The sequence below is a fragment of the Rhincodon typus genome, unplaced genomic scaffold (genome assembly GCF_021869965.1).
Source record: "Rhincodon typus isolate 14 unplaced genomic scaffold, sRhiTyp1.1 hic_rhity00005742, whole genome shotgun sequence".
NCBI classification, from domain to species: Eukaryota; Metazoa; Chordata; class Chondrichthyes; order Orectolobiformes; family Rhincodontidae; genus Rhincodon; species Rhincodon typus.
The window spans coordinates 5,436-10,738 of NW_025971380.1; the positions used below are offsets into that span (position 1 = coordinate 5,436).

The window sequence follows — 5,303 nt, forward strand, 5'->3', positions numbered from 1 at the left end:
GGGTTAGTGATTTAGTACGGAAAATTCATACATAATCTGGCCTCCATCTTGGCTCCCTTACACCTGCTATTGAAAAAGGGTGAGCCTTGGAAATGGTCACGTAACCTACAAGTAGCCTTTAGAGAAGTGTAAAACCATCTGTCACCATCTTGTTACGTAGGTGGAATAGCCGAACCCCTCTGATAATTTAACTAAAACACAAGCCCCAATCTGTAATGATGGCAGTAGGGGTTCCCCTCTAATAATTACCCATGAAACACCCAGAGAAGCTTGTCTTTCCCCTCATAATCTATTAAAAGAGAGGTTAAAAAAGGAAATCCCTGATCTCCACTTTACAAACAACAAGAAACAATTTATTTACTTAACTCAGCAATGAACAAATAAACAAATTACAAACAAGGCAACAATTCCCCATAAACTACTAACTACTCCTTAACTGGTCTAAGTTCTACTGGAATGCTGTTTAAATAAACGGAAGTTCCACTTAGTAACCCAATTAATAAGAGAACAATGAATTATGACTTAATCTCTCCAAGTTTGCATAGACTGTCTTCTGGAATATTCTGTCGTCTCCGTTCTCTTCACAAATCCCTTTCTTCTGCTAATTCTGCTGCCAGGGATGTTTTATCTCTATAATTTCTTCAAAAAGGACTTTGAGCTAAAATACCGTGCTACCTTTGATGAATTTTCTGAGAGCCGAATGGTGCTAACTCTGGCAGGTGGTGGATGGCTCTTCCCGAATTTGCAAATGCCCGTGTCTCATATACCCATAGTGACATAATCAAATTCTTATAATGTGATTGGTTTCAGGTTGTCAGATTTAAATTCAGTTGACTTTCTGTATCTGGGTGTTTAATTTAAATTAATTGGCTAAATTCAAACTTGTTGCCTTGGAAAAAAAATGCTACTTAGCTGTTCTATGCAAAATGTTTCCCTTCGGGCACTCTCTGTGAACCTGCATTTATAAACTTCCAACACAGACAAAGCATAAACTCTTAAAAGGGACCATGACATTCTTGACCCCATGATCATTTTTACCAACAAATTCTAACTTTTTGCCTCCCAATTCATGACGACTCTACCCAACTTCATAACAATCTAAAGTGTTGGTCCACTAAGATCCAAAGTGAGAAGTAGTACTAACATGTGATACCTCCCCCTATGGTATCGGGGTAGTGTTGACTCACTAGTGGCCCAATGGAGAGGAATACCCAATAACATAAGCTTCCTGGACTTTGGATGATGCCGAACGCAAATATGCTCAGATAGGGAAGTGAAGTTTGGCGGAGGAAGTTCCACTAGTACCTTTACAGATGGGAATTTGTCATAATAACAGATCACAAACCCCTGCTAGGGCTACTGAAGGAAGACATGGTGATGCTGACCATAGCTACTGGTAGAATTTAACGGTGGGTCCATATTCTCAGTGTGTACAAGTACAAGTTAGAACATCAGAGATAGTAAAAACTGCTGACACTGGAGTCTGAGATAACACAGTGTGGAGCTGGAGGAACACAGCAGTCCAGGCAGAATCAGAGATACAGGAAAGCTGACATTTTGGGTTGGGACCCTTCTTCAGAAATGGGGGAGAGGAAGGGGGCTCTGAAATAAATAGAGAGAGGGGGAGGTTGGGCTGGGGAAAGTAGGTGGGATGGTGATTAGTGAGTGCAGGTAGGTAGTGGTGGGGATTGGTCGGTGAGGTGGGAGGGGTGGATAGGTGGGAGAGAAGATGGCAGATCAAGGAGGCGGGGATAAGAGGGGCTGGGGAAGGTAGGTGGGATGGCGATAGGTGAGTGCAGGTAGGCAATGGTGGGGATTGGTCAGTGAGCTGGGAGGAGAGATTGGTGGGAGAGAAGACGTTCAGGTCAAGGAGGCGGGGATGAGAGGGAGGGTTGGTCAAGGGATGAGGCCGGGGGTGGGGAGATTTTGAAGCTCCAACATCATCCAAGTGACTAATACCTTAAGCTGCCGCCCACTGACAGATACTCCACTGGTGGTGTCTCCCCTGGAAGAGTCAGTTTTGGTTTTAAACTTCCTGGGCACCTTTCCAGTCACTGCTGACAATATGCAACTGTGGACACAAAAAGATCATGTCCTAGCCAAACTAAAACAGCTGATGGTAATGGGGGAAACGGAAGGGCCATCACAACCCGGATTGAAACCTTTCTGGATCCAGCAAGACCAGATCACCGTAGAAGATGGCAGATTACAATGGGGAGCACGTCCTGAGTAAAGGTCGCTGCCACATACTGGCTGAACTCCACCAGGGTCATCCAGGGTTTCCAAGATGAAAATACTAGCAAGAAGCTATGCCTGGTGGCTGGGGTGGGATGCCGACATAGCTGCATTGGTTGGGCAGTGCCCAGAGTGCCAACAAGGACAAAAAGTACCACTAGTAGTGCCCCTGCATTTGTGGGAATGGCCAGGAAAACCCTGGAGTCAGGTGCATGCCAACTATGCCAGTCCTTTCATGGGCTCAATGTTCCTGGTTATTGTGGATGCCAATCAGGAAAGCCCTGGCTGACCAATATAACCAGTGCCATTTTTTGCAGGCATTATGGTGCACGAGAACCCACGCGTGTTCACGGACATCACCATCGGAGGCAAAAATGTGGGCTGCATCGAGATGGAGCTCTTTGCTGATGTGGTCCCAAAAACTGCAGAAAATTTCCTTGCACTCATGAGAAGGGGTTTGGTTACAAGAACTCAACATTTCACAGAATCATTCCTGTTTTCATGTGCCAGGCATTGGTGGGAAGTCCAACTATGGAGAGAAGTTTGCTGATGAGAATTTCCAATTGAAGCACACAGGATCTGGTATCCTGTCTATGGCCAATGCTGGGCCAAATACAAATGTATCACAGTTCTTTATATACACTGCTGGAAATGCTTGCCATATCTGATAACGTTGTAAAAGGCTACGATGTTGTGAAGAAGATGGAGGCATGTGGAAGTAAGGATGGCAAACCATCTAGTACTGTTAGCATTGTTAAATTGTGGACAATGTGAATAGAATTGCACAATACAAATAAAACTTGATTACTTGAAATTCCAAAACAAAAATATAACCAGGAGATTAGAATCTCCTCATTTCAGGTGACTGACTCCAAGCTGGCTGGTTACAGCCAGTGTACTGTGCACAAGTAAATAAAGGGTGACTTGTTGACAGGATACCAGCCTCTGTGCTGTTATTTCACAAACCCAGTCTATCTAACCTCTCTTCATAGCTAAAATCCCCCACAACCAGCAACATCTTGGTAAACCTTTCCTGTACCCTCTCCAATGCATCCACATCCTTCTGGTAGTGTGGTGACCAGAACCGTACACAGTATTCCAAGTGTGGCCTAACTAATGTTCTGCAAAATAGTGAGTATGTTATTTGTTCATAAATGGGGTGAGACATAGAATATAGAACATAGAACAGTACAGCACAGTACAGGCCCTTCGGCCCACGATGTTGTGCCGAACTTTTACCCTAAACCTAAGGTCTATCTAACCTGCATCCCTACCTTATACTTTCATCCATATGCCTATCTAATAGCTGCTTAAATGCCACTGATGAGGCCGACTCCACTACCCTCTCTGGCAATGCATTCCACACCCCTGCCCACTCTCTAAGTAAAGAACCTAAAGACAGAAAGAAATAATTTACTAGTCTGTTAGCTTAACAGATATCATTGGGGAGGATGTTCAAAGCTATTATTAAAGACATTTTAAATAAGTTCAGGGTTATCAGGCTGAGTCTGGGTGTGTGCACGCATAGCCAGGGGTTATATTTCATTTGTTTCATCCATTAACTGATCACTGATTCATCAGAGACAGCAGATCAGTAGCCATGTCTTCAGGTTGTTCTTATGAATTTAGTTTCTCTGGGACAATTGGTCAAGTTTCTTGAATGCCTGAATATGCTAATTTTCAACAAGAGTGGACTGACCCATCTTCAGATTTGATAAAGCATGTCAGAAAATCTGAAATTAAAACTCTAATTATTGCAAGAACGCATCTGGTTCACAAATGTCCTTTGGGAAGGGGAACTGCCATCCTCAGCTAGTCCGGCCTAACTTGTGACTCCAGACCCACAGGAATGTGGTAATTTGGGATAGGCAATCTATGTTAGCCTAACCAGTGATGCTCACATCCCATGAATGAATAAATTTTTTAAAAATGAGTAATTATGAGGGCATGGAAGCAAAGCTAGGAGAAGTGAATTGACAATTTAAATTAGGGGATAGTTCAGGAGAGATGCAGTGGCAAACATTTAAGGGGATACTCCAGAAAGTGCAGAATTTCAACAGATGAGAAAAATTCTAAGGGACAGACTCACCACCTGTGGTTAACGAAAATAATCAAAGATATAAATTGTTCAAAGATAGGTGGCAGGTCAGAAAATTGGACAGATGTAAAAAGTAGCAAAGAATTATTTTTTAAGAAAATTAATAAGGAGGGCAAAATTACAGTGTGAGAGAAATTTAGAACAAAATGTAAAAGATGGTAAAGTTTCTCCAGACATTTAAAATGGAACAGTATTAACAAAATAAATGTCACTCCTATAGAAATTGAGTCTGGGGTTTGCTAGTGGAGAAAAAAGAAATAGCATATTTTGTCAGAGATAGTAGGAACTGCAGATGCTGGAGTATCCGAGACAACAAGGTGCAGGGCTAGATGAACACAGCAGGCCAAGCAGCATCATAGGAGCAGAAAGGCTGACGTTTCGGGCCTAGACCCTTCATCAGAAAAGCAATGTCATCTGTGGGTTCTCCGATAGTGGCCTCATGGCCAATGGTGGCAGGCCCATTGTGGGGAAGGTCCTGGGTACGGCTAGGGATTTGGGGGGTGGAGGAAGCCCATTTTGGATGGTAGGCACCAGTAAGTTTACTGTACTTACGGTTTTTAGTGTCCAATAAAGCTGAGTAGAATTGTGAGTTCAGGTTGTGGATCCTACAAAGAATAAAAAACAGGAGAGGTCCTTTGCAGGTCTGGGACAGGGAGGCTCTGAGCTGGGGTAGGCTTGATTGTAGTGCCTGGAGATGCCGGCGCATTGCTGCAAGTGTGAGTTTCAGGAGTCACAGGGAGAAACGCTACTGAAGGATCTCAATGCCATGAGTGTAGATATTGTCACGGTTGGGGCCAAATTGGGAAGGCTTGAATGTGGATTGTAGTCCATTGGGGATGATCTGGTTCCGTAGGCAGGTGCTAAGAAAGGTGATGTGGCTGTAGTACCTGGTTTGCTTCAGGACATGGTCGAGCAGTTTCAGGGCCGAAGAGATTACGAGAGAGTTGCAGTGGGAGGGAGATCCCCTGAG

At 43.8% G+C, this 5,303-nt stretch overlaps 1 pseudogene; it reads left to right on the forward strand.

Moving 5' to 3' along the window:
* The first annotated feature begins 2,557 nt into the window (after positions 1–2,557).
* On the forward strand, positions 2,558–3,013 carry LOC109925401 (annotated as a pseudogene).
* Positions 3,014–5,303: the final 2,290 nt, after the last annotated feature.